Here is a 19,949-nt window from a genome sequence, read left to right as displayed (position 1 = left end):
TTTCACCAGCCTCCCTCCACCTCACTTCTGCTTTTCTCTCTCTCTCTCTCATGACAGCGTCCATATCTCCTTACTGTCTCGCTAGAAACTAGCTGACTCAATAAAAAGGTGTCACGGTTCTAGAAAGAGCTGCCTGGCTAGACAGCTTGCTGGCTCAATGACTAAAGCACCTGCCAGCGAGAAGTTTGGAATAGATTAGCCCTCAGCTGGCTAGAACTGGTCCATTTGAAAGAGACTTTTGAAAGAAAAATAAAGTGGATGGGGATGGATCGCTTACTGAAATCACTTCCGTGAGCCTATTGTTTTATGATAATTAGGTCCTTAAAGAAATTTTGTGTTTACTCTTGTCAGGATAATGTCACTGAACAAATGCTTCTAGCTCTCCCTGATTAAGCACAGGACAGGATTTGTGGTGGAACATGGGCCAGTAGCTCAGGCCAAAGAGTTAGCAGCAGATACAGGATGAGTCATCGGGGTGGCTCTTCAATGCCCAGGGGAGATCCAGCTGGCCTCTTCCTGACAACCATCGATGACTGTCATCCTGGTCCTGGAATGGAAGAAGTGGGCCCCCAAACAACCTTTCTTGGACATACAGCACAAATGAAATTCTCTCCCCATGGCCCTTACCATGGGTGTGGGAGAACTGGCTCCGTCCGGCCCTCACCTGAGGGGAGGGGTGAGTCCCAGCCTCGAGGACCAGCCCGCTCAGCTAATACCCAGGCCCACATCCTAGGCCTTGGTTTATCCCACCCTAATATCTACCCCATCTGTGACCTGCTGGAGTGTGTGAAGGGACTGGTCCTGCAGAACCATAGCCACAGGGTCTCCAGGACTCAGCAATGGCAGGATATCCAAGAGGAGTTTCAGTGAGGGTCCAGTGATGACGGTCTAACAGAGGCCAGAGGCCTTGAACCAAACCAATGACTCTGGCCCCTGTGGGTGACTGCCCTCATGTACACATACACACACACACAGACACATACACATAATTAAAAATAATAGAAATAAATCTCTAAAACAATGGAACTATTAAGCTTCGAGTGGTGAAGGGGCCTGCCCACACAGCTAATGTACACAGAGGAGGCAGAGGGAGGACTCAAATCAGGGTGAGTCCAAGACACTTACCTTTCTTTCTCTAGAACTTGCTAAACCCTGGGTCTCTGGTACACCTAGCAGCTGACCATTCTTCACCCCAGGGTGGCCATTCCCATGAAGCCACAGCCTGAGAGGTACCAGTGGTACTGGAGGCAACCTTGCTCCTACTTGAAGCCAAATTTAAAATGTCAAAATTACAAGATTTTCTGCCTGCTCAGGAAAGTGCAACAACAGACTAAATATAGAAGCATGTAGCTAGAGTTTTCCTGCCTTGCCCACAGTCAGGACAAATCTTTGTCACCCGCCAGTCCCACAGCCACTCAGACCCAACCAAGTTAACACATACTTATATTGCTTACAAACTGTATGGCTGTGGCAGGCTTTTTGCTAACTGTTCTTATATCTTAAATTAACCCATTTCTACAAATCTATACCTTGCCACGTGGCTCATGACTTACTGACATCTTTACATGCTGCTTGTCCTGGCGGTGGCTGGCAGTGACTCCTTCTGCCTTCCTATTCTTTCTTTTCTCCTCTCTGTTAGTCCCGCCTATACTTCCTGCCTCGCCACTAGCCAATCAGTGTTTTATTTATTGACCAATCAGAGCAACACATTTGCCATACAGAACATCCCACAGCAGAAGCATGTGAATTTTCCAAAGCTCACACATCTGCCTTCACCTTCATTATAGTTGCTGTCTCTAACAGAAGGATACATTTTAAAACACTAATTTGTGGTGTGCATGTCTTCACATCTATATGACCATGCACATGTACATGTGTGGAGGCCAGAGACAATACTCTGGTGTCTTTCTCTATCACTCTCAACCTTTTGCTGTTGTTGTTGTTGTTATTGTTGCTGTTGTTATTGTTGTTGTTTTGAGAGAGGGTCAAACTACGTAGTTTGTCCTGGTTGTCTTGGAATGCACTATGCAGACCATGCTGGCCTCAAACTCACATAGATCCTCTGCCTCTACCTCCTTAGTATTGATATTAAAGGTGTGCACCTCCATCCCAGGCTCTCCACCTTATTCTTTTGAGACAAGGTCTCCCACTGAATCTTGAGGTTACCAAGCCCCAAGCATGTACCTTTCTCTACCTTTCCCACGCACACCGCTGCACTTGGCTTTTTCATGTGTGTGTTGGGGATCAAACTCCAGTCCTCATGGCTGTGAGGCAAGTGCTTTATCTGCAGATCCTTCTCCTAGCATTCATGCTCTTTTCATTGACACAAGATATCCCTGTATGGTTCATGCTGGCTTGAAAATTCACCATGTAGCCTAGGCTAGCCTCAAATCCATGGTCCTTCTGCCTCCACTTCCAGGCGCTACCAGTAAACTGCCACATCTGACTGAAGGTACTAATTTAATCATTTACATTTTTAGGTGTTTTTAAATTTAATGGAAGGACCCCCACATATAAACATTTAATTATATTGCCTATGATTTCTAATTAACCATGCAAGAAAATAAAGCCAACAATTTAGAGATACTAAATGTTCCCCCCAGTGAGGGGAACGGTAAAGCCAAGTTATTTTTAGTTAGACTTTTCCCCATTATTTCCTCAAATACTTAGAAGACAATTTAACAGATTTATCAAACATAAAACCAGCTGGAGTAACAAATATTGTTTTCTCTCTCTTTTTGAATTAAATATTGTAGAAGTGGCCAGAGCAAGAGACTAAATGTTAGCAAATTAACAATCTGAATGTTCAAAAACCAAAATGCTTTCAGGCATCTGAACGTAATCAAAACAAAGAACCTTGAATTGCTAGAAACCAAAATACTTTCAAACCAGATAAATAAACCAAATGCTCTGAAAGGAAAGTATATTTTAAAAAAAAAAAAGATAGCTCATAAACAGTATCACAAACAACCAACTCAAAATAAACCAATGAACCATCAATCAAAGGGGATCAAAGGGGGTCCCAGACCAACATGTACTCTGGAAGTCCATGCCAGGTGGTCGGGCACAAGGGGCCCAGGCTGTTACCTGGCTCTGGTCCTGCTGACTCCTCCAGTAAAAAGTGGATTGTCTCCAGGGCACCACATTAAAAGTGCACACCTGACAGTATGAAAAAGACAGCTCACACCCCAAAGCGCTCTCTCTCTCTCTCTCTCTCTCTCTCTCTCTCTCTCTCTCTCTCTCTCTCACACACACACACACACACACACACACACACACACACACACCTATATTAAAGCAGAAGCTTAAATAATAAGCCATTAAAGACAAAGATTCTAGCTGAGCTCACTTCGCATAAGCTAAAAAGAAAGCACATGTTAAAAATAAAGAAGAAGGGCTGCAGAGATGGCTCAGAGGTTAAGTTAAGAGCCCTGGCTGCTCTTCCAGAGATCCTGAGTTCAATTCCCAGCACCCACATGGTGGCTCAAAACCATCTATAATGAGATCTGGTGCCCTCTTCTGGCCTTCAGGGATACATGCAGGCAGAACACTGTATACGTAATAAATAAATAAATCTTTAAAAAAATAAAATAGCCAGGCGGTGGTGATGCACGCCTTTAATCCCAGCACTCAGGAGGCAGAGCCAGGCAGATCTCTGTGAGTTCGAGGCCAGCCTGATCTACAGAGCGAGATCCTGGAAAGGTGCAAAGTTACATAGAGAAACCCTGTCTCGGGAAAAAAATGTAAAAAAAAAATAAAATAGAAAAGGATTTATATAAGATCTAAAGAAAAATTCTGAGACTCTAGCAGTTCTCACCTCCCCATTCTCATCTGTCCTCTCATGACCTTGCCTCTCCCTTCTTGATCACCCAGCAGAGTGGATTCTGTATCAAAGCGGAAGATAACAATGGCAGGTGCACTGCCTCGGTCCTCTGTCCTCTTCAATCCGGACTTAAGGAACTGAAGAATGAGGGTGCTGTGGAGATCACAGCTCAGTGGGAACCCAGAACATTTGGAGTCAGAGAAACACTGTCTCCAAACTAGGTTAACCCAACCCAGCTAAGCTCATTGGAGCTGAGGACAGATATGTTTGTTATACAGTAGGCCATGGTGGAAACCCACAATTGGTCAAAGTGGGAAGAGAAGAGAGTGGTCAGCCACAACTCACCCCCCCTCCCGCAAGGACCATCATGGAAGGGGGGTGGGAAGACTGTGAGAGCCAGAGGTGAAGGACAAGAGTAAAGCAGTATCCTCTGGACCTGACAGATCCACTGCACTCACAGACTCACAGCAACTGTGGTCACCTGCACAAAATCAACACAGTCAACATTCTAGAAGGGAGGTGAGGAAGGGGCTCATGAAGCCCCCTCCCTAACTGGGGTGCTCTGGACAGTAGATGGTTTCTGGGAAGGAAGAGTTAATTTTCTTTCAGCATGTGACCCCTTGGAAGTTGACCATCCTCCAGTGCATAGCCTCCCACCCGACAGCACAAAATAAACTCAATGGGCTATTTGAACACACACACACACACACACACACACACACACACACACACACAATGAAGGATATAAAGTTGTGGGTAGGGAAGTAGGGGTGGATCCAGGAGGATTGAAGGAGGAGGGAAAGGTGAATATGATTAAACTACCCTATATGAAACGGTCAGAGAATTTTTTTTAAAGTGTACTGTATTTTGTAAGGCCACAAAAAGGAGTCTGGAAAATGTAACATTCAGAATTGAGGTGGGTGAGAAAGGGGTAAATCATAGGAGTGAGGACCCAAGGTAAGCCCAAGTGTATCCAAGTAGCTACAGTTAGAGCTCCTGGGTCTTTGGGGGCACTGAGTCTCAGTACCTAGCAGAAATGTTGTGGTGGTTTGAATCAAAATGGCCCCATAGGCCCATAGAGAGTGGAACTATTAGGAAGCATGAGCTTGTTGGAGTGGGTGTGGCCTTGTCAGAGGAAGTGTGTCACTGTGGGGGTGGGCTTCGGAGTTTCAGAAGCTCAAGCCAGGCCCAGTGTCATTCTCTCTTCCTGCTGCCTGCCGATTCAGATGTAGAGCTCTGGGCTCCTTCTCCAGCACCATGCTCCCTGCCATGATGATAATGGACTAAACCTCTGAAATTGTAAACTAGCCCCAATTAAATGTTTTCCTTATTAAGAGTTGCTGTGGTCGTGGTGTCTCTTCACAGCAGTCGAAACCATAACTAAGACAGCTGTGCTACCTGAAATTTCTACCTTTGGAACTAGAGCATAATCTCTATTTACCACTTTCTGAAACCATTTTAGACTCATCTAAGACTCTCCCTTGTCTAGTGCGGTTCCTTTGCTCTGAGTAGAACCCAGGAATCCTTTGGGATTTATCGCTCTTGAAAGGGAAATTATCTAAACAGCTGGGGAAGCACTTGCTGAAGATAACATGAGCATTTGGCAAGGTGGGTGGTGAAAATGAGACAGAGCAGCGGGGAGGGGGCTGGAAATGATCCCACATCCTCACTCCTTGTATCTGGTGCCCCGGGAACTGCTCTTGAGCAATGCCTCTCCAAGTGAGTTGGCGGGAACCGATACTTGTTCCTCTTTCAGGGAACAAGGGAAGACAGGCTTACATCTGCTAAAAATACTTGGAGAACATCCAAAGTGAAGTCTGACACATGCATCGTTTGCACGGGGGCAGGGGTAGCGGGCTTGGCCAACCAGTAACTGTTCTGGTAAACCAAGGACTCAATTGGCCTGAAGAAGAAACAATGAAGCCCTTGTACATAGAGCACGGAGCTTCGTTTCACTGAGGTTTCCTTCAAATAGTCTGGTATCTATTTATTCTCCAGGCTGCAGAGAACAACCGCTTCCAGGGATCCCTTGAGGGAACAAGCACTTTCTTCAGTGTGTGCCACCTCCAGGAACAAATGTTCTTTGCTTTTTTTTTCCCCTTTCAAATGACTGACTTTGTATTCTAAAGGAAGCGCTCTCCAAATCATCAGAATTATCTGAGATGCTTCTTAAAATGTAGATCCACGAGCTTCGCTTTGTTGACTTTCAGAGACTAAGTTCAAAGCATCTGCATTTTAATAAGCTCATTGGGTGATCCTCACCACATTATAGGTTAGGAAGCATTACCCTAGGATTTATTCACTACAGTCCTTTTATAGGTGCATGTATTCATTCAAACAGCATTGCTGTGTCTAGTATTCTGAGGTAAAATATGGCCATTGGAATGTAATGGTAATTAACCAAATTGCCCACAGAAAATTGATAATGATACAATGTGCTTAAAGTGTTTATAGTTGAAAATTCCCAGAGAGCGGACACACCTACCTTTCAACAGGCTGACGAGAAGTCGATAACGGAGGAGAGACTTAAATGCTATAAGTTAGGAGCCTAAATATAAATTACCTTGGGCCATCTTAGCCCCTTGAATGTCCATTGTTCTCCTCTGTGTAGCTTCTTGATGTCCTCGTAAGCATCACATGAAACTCTTTGGGATGCATTCATAGATGATTGTCTATCACCCACCTGAAAGCCAAGGGTGTCCTCGGAGAGCATCGAGGACAACAACATAGATTTCCCTGCCTTTGTATAATGTGCCATTCTGCTGTTTCCACCAATGTATTCCAAAGACGTCATGATTTACGATTGTCTTTGTTCATTTACTATGAAACTGTTAACATGCTGGAACATGGAATTGGGGGCAATCTGAAGCTGTGTTCCTGGACCATGATCACTCATATTTGGCTCCAGAATAAGCTGTCTCTTGTCCCTTGGATTTGAGAGATGTTTCTTGCATAATCAGCTATGGCGTCCCAAACTGGAACCTCAAGAATGATTTATTTATCACCTAGGATGGAGCCAGGTACTAGCATGAGCCCAGTGTGTCCAAACCATTTATCTCGTCAGGTAGACTTTTGTGAGTTCTTGCTTAATGCTAGCCCTCCCTTGGTTTGATTGATGGTGCATTTATTTATTCTCAGCTGGTTGATTAAGATCCTATTGGTTGTGGGGCTGATGGGATTGCTCAGTGGTTAAAAGTACTTCCTGCTCTTCCAGAGGGCCCAGCCCCACACGGCAATTCACGACCACCTCTAATTCTGGTTCCAGAGGATCGAGAACCCTCTTCTGGCTTCTGTGGACACTGCACGAATGTGTGCACAGACATACAGGCAGGCAAAATACCCATAATCTAAAAAAAAAAAAAAATGTTTAAGGACTCTATTTGTTGGGTACCTTTATTTGGTTCACTTTAAAGTGTTTGGTTTAAGACAGCCTTTTGTCTGTTAGCTTGCTTGCTGTGAAGGTATTTTGTTTCGTGGGCATTTGGTTCATTAATTTGCTAACACTCTGTTTTTCCTCTGGTGACTCCTCCCACACCTGCTTCACAGAAAGTGTTTTCCCTTTCAGAGAAAAACAAATTGTTTGTTACTTTGGGTGGCTTTTGTGCTTAATGAGCTTGTCCTTCCACTTATGTGTGTTTAAAAGTGGGAAAAATCTAACTCCAAACAAAGACAACTTAGCTTTACATTTCTGTGAATGCAGAACATTTGCTAACTATAAATTAGTTTATCCAGAAGTTCTTTTTATTTTTTCCAGACAAGGTTTCTCTGTGTAACAGTCCTGGGTGTTCTGGAACTCACTTTGCAGACCAGGCTAGCTTCAAACTCACAGAGATCCACCTGCCTCTACCTCTCAAGTGCTGGGATTAAAGGCATGCACCACCACTGCCTGGCTTCAACAAAAGTTCTTAGCAATAAGATAAAATAAGAGTAAAGTCATAAGTGACCACTCTACTTTCACTGGAATTCAAAAATATCTAAAACGATACAAATTATAATTTGCAAAGTATAATGCTAAAAATAATTCAAATATTGATAACTCCTAGGGAAGTTCCATACCTTGCAGGGGCTTCAGTAAAAGCCATAGACTTACACTCCAGGGTGTAGACTGATTTGGCTCTGTATTGGATCCACTGGCACTGGAGCAGTTCTGTCTCTCCCAGTGACTTCAGAGGAAGCTGTGGACCCTGGATATGGTTCAGCTCTGAAATACCATAAGATCTATTGGTGTTTGGGGAGTCCCATATCCTGCAGCAGCAGCAGCAGAAAAAAAAAAAATAAAATTCCTAAGAAAACACAAATGATCCAGGATAAACAAAACAAATCTGGACAGTAAAAACACTGTGGGAGGTAGCACCATCTTTGATTTCAAGTTATCCTACAGAGCCATAGTGGTAAAAACAGCATGGTACTAGCATAAGAACAGACACACTGATCGTTGAAATTGATCTGAGGACCCATATATAAGCCCATGCTTTTAGAGCCACCTGCTTTTTGACAAAGAGACTCAAAATACACAATGGAGAAAAGATAATATCTTCAGCAAATGGTGTTAGTCTAACTATATGTAAGTTCATTACATTGTATAGACTTCGGATTCATTTACTTTTGGTGTTGATGGTTTTTTTTGCAAGGGTTTTTTTTTTTTAAATAAGTTAATTGTAAAAAAAATCTTAAAGGAGACAAAGATGGATGGGTGGGGAGATAGGGGTGAATGTGGGAAGAGATGGGAGAAGGGCTCAAAGAATTAATAAAAAGATTATTTTAAGACCCCACTATTGAAAGCAGCCGAGGGTGGGTGCAGGCTTTGGACAGTTCCTCTTCCACCTGCACCCTCCTCCTCGTTCAAGCTCTGTTTCACCCATTGCTGTACTCCAGCCATTGCTACAGCGGCCTGGCAGACTTCTTCAGCACTCCAACAACCACAAGCCATTGTTCCCTCTGTATAGATTGCATCTTCCTGGGGCTCTAAGGCAATTAAGAAGGAACAGGAAGATAGGCTTGGTTTCTGAAAAGTCAATAAATAGGGTGTGAAGAAAAATATATTGCAGTTAACAAAGAGAAAACCAGACTTGAATGAGAGAAAATGACCCGGAAACAGTCTGCAACCCACAGAGTCCTCCCTGCCGCATTAGAATTTCAATGAAAGCTAGTACATGATGCTTTCTTTGAAGCTGATAAAATGATGCACTGTTTGCATTTTTTTTAAACTTGAGGCACCACCTGGTACAAAGAAAGCAAAAGCCTAGGCAAGGCTGCAAGCATGGGCGTCATGTATCCCTCCTTCAACATCTTGAAAAATGAGTCTCCATTGTTCTTATAAACTAGAAAAAAATTACCTTGACTTCAAAACGGGTAGGCTTCGTGTTCAACTAAGAAATCAGTTGGTCTTTCAAATGGAAACAATCAAAGTCAATGCATAATTGAAAATATGAATGTGATGGTGAGGAAGATGGGAAATGAAGTTCAAACTTCAGGTATATTTTAGAATAGCTTTGTTACATGCCAAGACATTTTATGTAATTGAAGGATTTTAACCAAAAAACATACTTTTATTTCTTGATAACACATGTTGCTTAAGGATATGTGAAATTCAGCATTGAGAAATGAAAAGAGGCGGGGGAGGGGGGAGTGAGAGAGGCTTTTATTCACTGTTATTGAAATGTATTTGCAGGTCATGTTTACGATGTGTTAGACATCATTTCCTATAGTGATTTTTGACAATGCCACTCTTTTGTAGAAGAAACTTATATGTCTTGGGCCAGGAGTTTTCCAGGCTTCTAAATAGAATCTCTCATTATACATCCAGTGATCAAAATAGTTGACTTCCCACCAGAAACACATTAAATGCATTCCACTGACAGATTCCTCTTCTAACTATGCAATTATGACATAGTTATGTTTATAAGTCGCTTGCCACAGTGAAATATGGATATGTAAGTCATGGAAATAAGATGGCAACTGAGTTTAAACTGGTCCCTTCTTGCAAGGAGCACAGACTTTTAATTAGCCATTTAGAGGATCCCACAGTGTTTGAGATGTGTTTTTCCTGGGTAGTTGCTAAAAAAAATCTTAGTGGGTCCTCCTACATCCCTTTAATTCTGCCAGTGAGCATTGTTTAGTCCAAAGCATTACCCCCCCCTCCCCCCAAATGCCAGTGCTGGTAACAATCGCCTAAACAGTAGAACTCTGACTGGGTAAGCAGAAGGGTTATTATGGATGAATGGAAGACTAGAGCCGCATTCCTCAGGCAGGTTTCTGTTTACCAGGAAAGCCACTACCTCCATTATCCACCCCGACTGTCAGCTACTTCAGGCAAGGACATCTAGTTCCTGACTCATCTGAACATCCTTCATCAGATCCAAGACTCCCATCCTGCTGACTGTCATATAAAATCTACTTGCTGTCTATCACCAAGTGCTGTCCTCTATTGTTGGAGGCAGACCTGCAATTTGTTCCCCCAATACATGTTCCTTTCTTACCTGTGGAGTGGTCCCAGCTTTTAATTCGGTGGCTTCCCTGTGCCCTCACTTACAATCATTAAGGCTACTCTCTCTTGATAATCTGGCCTTTTTGTTTCCAGTCAGGCAGATTGTGTGAACACAATGTGAGATGAGTCACCATCATGCTGTGATTTTAACAGAATGCACAGTTATCAACCAAAAGCAACAACTTCTGAAATATTTTGAATATGAGAAACATGGCCGACATCATTCAATTAGAAGAAATTCATATTGTATTCTCTTCCCATACTACTTTATCCCTTAAAACAAACACCTTTTACTCTAAACTTTACCATATCTGCTGTTGACACGTCTATATTCTGAAAAATTCATCATACAATAAAGCCATGGCTTTGTTAATTGAGATTCAAACTTGATGTGATGATTTAAAATATGTTCTTTTAGAAACATTTAAGAGTCTCCTCCAAATTCTTTATCACTTTGAAAGATCATATTATGCCCATGAGTCCTAAAATTGTTTTCAACACCAAAGCCAAAAATCCAGTTTAGCCTAAGTTGAAGTCCCCAGAAGTCAGGGGGGATTCCTCAGGCTACTAAAGATTAAAGTATGGAGCTATGTTTCCATCCCCTCACTACTAACAGTGTGGGGCAGTGGGTCATGTTAAAACCACCTTAAAGAATTAGTTGCGAGCTTGCCTGTCACTGGCTGGTCTGTCCCGCTAAGCATCCTTTGCCTGTTGCCTTGGATTGCTTTGCTTCTGTTCTCTCCAGAGATCCATTTAGTGTTTGGCATGTACCACTAACACTGAAGATGAAGATAATCTTCTAGATCCTGCCACAAAGGTGTCCTAGGTTGGATGGAACTTTATTGTCCACTGGGAAAATGGTTGAAGCTTGGTCACCCAGTGTTTTAAGCCCCCTTAAGTTTCTCATAGAATGTGTGAGACAAACCCTGAGACACTGTGGGAGAAACTCCCAGGAACAGTGCATGGGGGATCCAAAACACCTTAGCAATGGCGGCTTTTACCCTAAAATCTTGAAGGTGCTCTGTGCTCCTCCCCATCCCTTCCTGTCGCCTCTCCTTTCTCTAGAGCTAATAGATTAGACAGGAAACTCTCACGGCCTTTCACCCTCAAAGTTCATAGGCTTGAATAAAGGGACGTCTAGTGACCTTCTCATCAGCACTATATTACCAGCTAGCCTTTTACTTGTGAAACGCCAATCTCTTGTCTTTAATTCTAAATTCTCACTATGCATACGAGTGTTTGGACTACGTGCCTGGTGCCTGTGGAGACCAGAAGAAGGTGTCAGATCTCCCAGAACTGAAGGTACAGATGGTTGTGAGCCATCATATGGATGCTGGGGTCCCAAGTCCTCTGCAAGGCCAGAAAGCATTCTAAACCACTGAGCAATCTTTCTAGCCCCACAGAGAATATGTTTAAAGACACCACAGTATGTAGTATATATCCATCTATGTTTTTAAAAACTAAGTGGAGAGAGAAGTTGAGGATTGGGAGACTGAAGAAGAAACGCACAGTAGCTGTTAATAAGGAAGAGCAGCAGGGTTGAGAGAGAAAGAACTGGAGGACATTTTACAGTAGACTCTAATTTCTTATTCATTTCTAGTTGTTTAGTAAATTTTCATGTAATATGTAATTTTTTTAAAGTACTTTTTATAGCAATGTTTTAAAAAGATGCTTACACATCTTGGCTACCACTAGGTGGTACTAGTGGTAGAACAGAGTGGATGAATTTTAAGCTTCGCTTGTTCATCCATGACACCTGGGTATGGGTCTAGCTGTGGGTCCAAGTTTCCAATACTACAGAGTGAAACAAATGCCTTTGCTGGTTACTACTGGTGTGTGTCTTCAGAGCTTCCAGCGGAGAGCCCCAGACTTCCCCTTCTCCTGCAGATATGAGATGCAGGATTCTAATGTACTTTCTGTATTAATCTAATTGACACAGCTCAGGTGCATATGTTGTGATGAGGTTTCCCGCCTATATGATATTCCCATGACAGTCTAAATACATGCACACGGAGAACTGATAGCACCCTTCACTTGATTTTCCAGCTACAGGACTAGACCTCTCCTGACCCCTTCCCTTCACTATTCCAGACCTATTCCATCACCTCAACTGACATGGGCGTGGTAAAAGTGTTGCATCTTCTTGCTGTCTGCATGTACCTAGTATGAGGCTGCATGTATGATTTCATTTTAGAGCATTTTCTCTCTAAGAAGGGCCTATTTCTTCATGTTGTTGAATGGACTGAACTAGCTAGCATGTTGTCCCTTGCTCCAAAACAATACTTCATAGTAAAACCAAGAGCCTTAGCATCCCAGTCTTAGAGTTAGTTTAGCATAGGAATGATGCAGCGAAAGCTTTTATGTGGTCTCTTTGGAATACCACTGAAACCTGCCTGGCACACATAGAGCTGCTCTGCCACAGGGAACACAAAGCCAAGTGTGATGCCTGCACTGGCATGCTGGCATTGTAATGCCCTCTGATGGACCACTCTTCACCCCTCCTCCCTGCACACACACACACACACCACCACCACCACCACCACCACCTCAATCAGGGTAATTTGTTGAGTCAATTTTTTAGATTACCCCAAAAGAAGAGATTGACTAGTTTCTTAAAGAGTAGTAATTGACCATCTGCATGCCCAGTTAAGCCATCAATAATCTCAGAGAAAAGTCAGGAGCATTCCATTCAAAGGATATTAAATTTTAAATGAACAACCACTATCCATAATTGATAGCAATGAAGCTACTGTTTATTCAAATTCTTGTTCATTGATATGCCCGGTGCCAGGTGCTTTGTTTCTTTGATGCTCTTGATCACACTGTAAAGTAGAACTATTGTTCTAGTTTTCCAGATATAAAAGCACAGAGTTAAAGGGGCCCAGCTCAGACTTTATCTGCTTCAAAATTTGTCTTCCTAATCGAAAGATAGTTAAAGGTTCTGAGTATTCAAAGGCCTTTTGATATGTCACTTAATGGACTATTGACGGCCTTGACCTTTTCTCTCCATTATTCCTCACTCGTCGTTTTCAAAGGGAGAAAACAAGGTCAAGGCAACAAAAAGGGGCGGGGGGAGTTAACCTATGCACATATTTTACTTTTAAAAGTTATCTTTTAACTTTTAAAAAACATTTTATGTGTGTGGGTGTTTTGTCTTAATATATGCCTGTGCTGCATGCAAGTCTGGTTGGTGCCTACAGAAGTCAGAAGAAGGCTTCAGACCCCTTGGAAACGGAGTTACAGAACTGTGAACAGTCATGGAGTTATTGGGAATTGAACTAGGGGCCTATGGAAGAGCAGCTGTGCTCTCTAACCAGTGGGCCATCTCTCCAGCCCCATTCATGTTTTCTATGGAAAGTAATGTAAGCCAAAGTTTTTTTCCTCGTTTTTAAAATATTTTCCTCAAAATTAATGTTTTCCTCATTAATTCCCCTAGAAATTAAATATATTTTATTTCCCTCTCCCTGTCCCTCTTCCTCTAGAAATTAAATTATTCCCTAGATATTAAATATAAACAAAAATGGAAATTTAATGTATTAGTTGAGGCTAATTTTATTAGATGTGTTAAATTTTATTATTTCAAGAAAAGCTAATTGGGGCTGGAGAGATGACTCAGCAGTTAAGAGCACCTGGCTGCTCTTCCAGAGGACCCACAAAGCTGATCTTGGCTCACAACTGCTTGTTAACTCCAATCCAGCATATCCAACACCCTCTTCTGGGCTTTGGCATGCATGTGGTACACAGACAGACACTCAAGCACACATACACACACACACACACACACACACACACACACACATAAAAATAAAACAAATACTTTTTTAAAAAAAGATAAGGAAAAGCTGTTCAATAGTGGCTAGCTGAAAATAGTAAACAAAGATAAATACATCATAAAAATTCTTTCCTAGAACTTTGAACTAAGACTCATTTGGTCATATAATTAGGCACAGAGTTCAGTGGTAATTTAAAGGACTGACTTAAAACATACACACACACACACATACTTTTTTTTTTTCAAAACATTTTTTCTCTCTACTACCTCCAGATGAACTTGGCTCTGCTACTCCAAATTCAATGATGTCAGGTCAGCAGGGATGAAACTCAAGATTATAATTTTCATCATATATTATCAAGGGACATATTTCCATCCCCAGGGTCCAAGTTCAGTACTAAAGGGCATGTTTTCTTTTCTGCATATGTGGTTATCTTTTATTAACAGTAATAGGCATTACCCATGAACATTCAGAAAACGCTATACCCCTGAGAATAGCCCAGGCATAAATTTCGTGAGGCCAAATGAAACACATTTTTGCCTCATGGTACCATCCTCTTCCATGTTAGGACAAATGCTGAATGAGAATTTTAGCCAATGAAATGCTAACATGTGCTTGTGTACATGTTATCTAAAACATCTTTAAAAGGCATTTCTTCTGTGTTCAGTGCTGGACCTGGGATCAGTTACAGCCTTGGGAAGGAGGTGAAGAAATATTTCTAAATGTTTTTTTTCTCCTGTGCACATTTCATACAACTTGTGTTAGTAAGTGTACAGTACCCAATCCTCCTGTCCTTTTTTAAAAACTATGCATGTAAACCCAACACAACTGTCTGAGTCTGAAAGTTTATTTTCTAATCTGCCTTCATTTGATTTCATGAGTATCAGATCCTCTGGTCATAAAGTAGAATTACAAACAGGTGTGGAAAAAAAAAAATCCTTCAACTCTGAATGATACACTGTCCAAGACAAACCAGCCAGTTCTAGTTCTGAAGTTGCCTGAGAGGTGTGGACCAAAGCCAAATCAGCCAGGGTAAGAGACAGTCTTGTTTATACAGGACTTAATAAGCCCCAGAGGGGTAAAGGACAGCTTAATGAAACAATATCTTGCCCAATTTTTAAAATTAGGTTCTTAATTGCCTGTATCTCCTGGTTTAGAATGGCCTGCAAAACATAATGATTAAAAGAATGCTAACTTGGCAATACTCTTAAGGTGTATTTTAATGGCCTTTAACCCCGTTACAGAGATAGCTATCGGCAGCAGCAGCAGCATCTAGCATGTTTTCAAATACCAGTTTTTGTGTGTGTGAAGGGCATTACGGGGGTCGAAGCTGTAGCACTTTGTAAGTGTATGCTAAGTCGGCCTAAGACCCTTGGGTTCAATCTCCAGCACCAATAAGTAAATAATAATAAGGAGGAGGAAGAGGAGGAGGAAGGCCTTATTGGAACGCACAAGTTACTCCCTACAAAGAAGTAGAAGTTGGAAATACTACTTTAAGTGCCGTGGCAACAACGAGGATGCCCTAACGGACACCTGCACTTCTCCTGTTGGTTGTGGAGCATTAAAACAATAAACCCCAAGAAACTGGAGTCTCCCCAGGAGTCTCCTGGTGAGAAAAGGAAGAAGGATGGGCCTGGGACCATCCAGAGGGGACCTAACTCCAGCAAAGAGATTGCATGTCACTTTGACAATGTTCAGACCACCTAGCAGGAGAGACTGGGCCTGAGACAACAACGAACAGGACCACACCTTCATCGGGACTGTTCAGCTACGCACACCTCTTGCCACCTCTATTTAAGCCTAATCTGGTGTAAGCAACCTGAAAGTGCACTTGAAGGTGCCGCTAAACTCCTTCTTCTTCCTCCCATGGCCTCCTTGAGTAGCTCTACCTTTTCATTACACTCTGTCTCTTTAATTGGCCTATTGAGGATGGATGGCTGAATCTAGCTTGTTATGGTTGCCAGGGCCCAGGCTCTGACCCAAACAACTCCAGTAACAGTATGATTAATAGTTAGATGAGTCTCTTTTCATTTGGTCTGAAATCTCTTTAAGAATATAAGCAAGAACTCACAGCTTCAGAATAAACTGGCTACATCTTGATCATTCTAAAACAATAAAAAAAAGAAAACAGAACATAAACTACATACCCCTTCTTCACCAGTATTACCCTACAAAACAAAAGAGTCAACTTGGGGTTGATTGTCTTTTCGATACTTTTGACCTCAATTCTTGGCTCTAGAAATAACAGTTCAACAGTTTTCTTCTGCTTTGGGAAATTAAAATCTCGGGAGTTATTTCACTTTCACCTAGAAAACAATATAGTCTGTTGGAAAGAGCCACAAATACAGTTTCTACCATGTGGCTCCCTTACAGTAGGGCTGGGAAGGAGAGAAGTGGTGTGCGCGTGCGTGCGTGCGTGCGTGCGTGCGTGCGTGCGTGCGTGTGTGTGTGTGTGTGTGTGTGTGTGTGTGTGTGTGTGTGTGTTTCTCTACTGGAAGCTACAAACTTTCATTTTTACCCTCCTCTTTCAGCTACTGGCATGGCATACTCTGCTCTGGGGAATGACACTTAAGTTATCCATAAGTATTCTGCTGGAAATGCAAAATAGCAAAGCTTATTTTCAGTGGTGCACTGATGTGAAACCTCAAATGTGAAATCTATGACATAAAACCAAACACAAATGTGTTTTTCTGTCTTACACTCAACAATTTCAGGATGTTGTTGTATTTATCATAACCCCAAAAGAATGATAGGAAAAGCTTGTATGGGTGTAACTAAATCAATATAGCATTTTTATGGGGGAAAAAATCCTACCCAATGGTGTTGTTTCATCCTACCTAATACTAGTAGTCAAGTAGCTTCTAGCATTTACTCTTGCTTTAAAAAAGTAGTATATTTTTTGACCATCTTACCAAAAGAAATCTACAGATTCAATGCAATACCCATCAAAATCCCAACACAATTCTCTAGAGACCGTGAAAGAATAATACTCAACTTCATTTGGAAAAACAAAAAACCCAGGATAGCTAAAACAATTCAATACAAAAAAAAAAAAAAAAGAAAGAACGAAAGAAAAAGGAACTTCCAGAAGTATCTGTTAGTTATTTAGCTGCGTTGTGTTCTTACCCTGCAAGGAAGTGTCACGAAACACGACAGAATCCGCTTATAAGAGTTTTATTAGAGATAAAGGGATAGAGAGTGTGCAGGCCTGTGAGAGAGACACGTGCGTGGAGAAGAGAGACTGGGAACATGGCGCTCTGCTTTAAAACCAGCTGTGGGCGTGGCCAGGTCACGTCACTACTCCACGCGTGTGTGTAGATCACATGGTCACGTTTCGCGCTTACGTGGCCATGAAACATCACGGATCCTGGTTATGCGAGACGCCTTGACCCGGAAATGGCTATCTTGATCTGGAACTGGCTAGGCGGAGGTGTCCAGGTCCGCCGGGTATCCTGGTTATGAGAGACACCCTGACCCGGAAATGCCTATCCTGATTGGAAGTGTCTTCAGTATCACCATCCCTGATTTCAAGACGTACTACAGAGCAACAGTAATAAAAAAAAAAAAAAAAAAAAAAAAAAAAAAAAAAAAAAAAAACACGGTATTGGCATAAAAATAGACAGGTTGATCAATAGAATAGAATTGAAGACCCAGAAGTAAATACATGTACCTACAGACACTTGATTTTTGACAAAGAAGCCAAAACTATACAATGGAAAAAAGAAAACATCTTAAACAAATGGTGCTGGTCTAACTGGATGTCTGCATGTAGAAGACTGAAAATAGATCCATATCTATCACACTGCAGAAAACTCAAGTCCAAGTGGATCAAAGACCTCAACATAAAACTAGATACACTGAACCTGATACAAGAGAAAATGGGGAATAATAACTTTGAACACATTGGCACAGGAGACGACTTCCTGAAGAGAACACCAATTGTGCAGGCACTAAGATCGACAATTAACAAATGGGGCCTTGTAAAACTAAAGGCTTCTTTAATGCAAAGGACACTGTCAAAATGACAAAACGACAGCCTACAGAATGGGAAAAGATCTTCACCAACCCCACATCTGACAGAGGGCTGATATCCAAAATATATAAAGAACTCAAGAAACTAGACATTAAAACACCAAATAATCCAATTAAAAATGGGGTACAGAACTAAACAAAGAATTCTCAACAGAGAACATGCAAATCAAAACATTTGAGTCCATCTTGGACCTGTTAGATGGCTAAGATAAAAAACACAAGAGATAGCTCATGCTGTCGAGAATGTGATGCAAGGGCAACACTCCTCCATTGTTGGGGACAATGCAAACTTGTACAGCCACTTTGGAAATCAATATGATGGTTTTTCAGAAAACTAGGACTCAACGAACCTCAAGACCCAATTATAGTACCCTTGGCCATATACCCAAAGGATGCTCAATCATACCTTGAAAACACTTGCTCAACTTTGTTCATAACAGCTTTATTTGTAATAGCAAGAAACTGGAAACAACCTAGATGCCCGTCAAGTGAAGAATGGATTTTACAAAAAAATATGGTACATTTACACAATGAAGTATTACTCAGCTGTTAAAACAATGAAATCATGAAATTTACTGGCAAAATGGCCCCTTCGTGATTTGGGGGGAGGTTTTTATTGTGGATAAGAGAATGAAAATATCCAGAGGCATCTGGCGGAGTCTAGGACAGAAATAAAAATAAGCAGAGTGACCATGGTCAGGGCTAGGGAAGAAGGGCATGGAAAAATCATGCAGGTTATAGGAGGGTGAGCAACTGGGAGAAGGAGCGGGCCTGGGAATTTAGGAGAGAGGAGATGGTGATAAGGGCCAGGATGCTAGTTGGAGGCTTTGAAGTGTATAACAGGTACTTGGGAATAGAGATTGAGGGAGCCTGGAAGCCAGCACAGACTTTGATATACAAACCCAGAAGCATGTCAATGGAGAGCCTTGTGTCCCTTCTGCCAGAGGCAAGGAAATAACTCCTTTTGGTAGATGGTAACTCTTTCACAAGTTGCTGAGATGCTGGCTTTTATCTAGCCACAAGAAATCCTTCTGTAGTCTACTTGAGCTGGGCCAAGACTGTCATTTCTGGACATATGCACTTCCTGAGACCTAACAGTAAGTTTAGTTTTTGAAGAAGAAAATGAAAAGAAGAATACTAGGTATTCATTTACCAAAATAACTGAACAGACATCAACCCAGCTCCTTCTGGTTCATTTCTAGACTCTTCAAATCACAAATTGTATGCTTAAATGAATGTGTACATCATCTTAACAAAGGCTTGAATGAGTGAAGTTTTCTTACAATTGTGCGACCCCTCTTACATTCTCCTGTGCTAGTCATCCATCGGTCTGTGCCTGGGGTGGGTGTCATGTTTCAGACAGTAAGTCTTCACTGAGAACTCTCCACAGATACCGAAGTTGAAACTGTGGTGGAAATCACAACGTGATTCTGGATTACCTTACGAGCCAACTGTTAGGACAGAAAAATAAAAGTCAGCCCAGGAGATTGCTCAGCAGGGACAGAGGTTGCTATGCAAATCTGGCACCCTACACCCAATCCTTAAAATGCAGGAAAAGGCAGAAGGAAAGAGTCAACTCCGCCAAGCTGCCCTTTGGCCTCCACATACATGCATGACTTGTGTACACACACACACACACACACACACACACACACACACAATATATATATATACATGCAACAATAATAAATAACAAAATAATGATAAGGATGTGAAACATATCTCAGCAGTAGAGTGCTTGCCCAATATGCATGAGGCTCTGGGTTCAATTAGCAAAAAGACACCACAGAAAGAGGGGAGGGGTGGCAGAGAGATGACTCAAGAGTGTGTAGTT

This window comes from Peromyscus leucopus, chromosome 10 (assembly GCF_004664715.2).
Source record: "Peromyscus leucopus breed LL Stock chromosome 10, UCI_PerLeu_2.1, whole genome shotgun sequence".
Taxonomy (NCBI): Eukaryota; Metazoa; Chordata; class Mammalia; order Rodentia; family Cricetidae; genus Peromyscus; species Peromyscus leucopus.
This window is presented reverse-complemented; position numbering follows the sequence as displayed.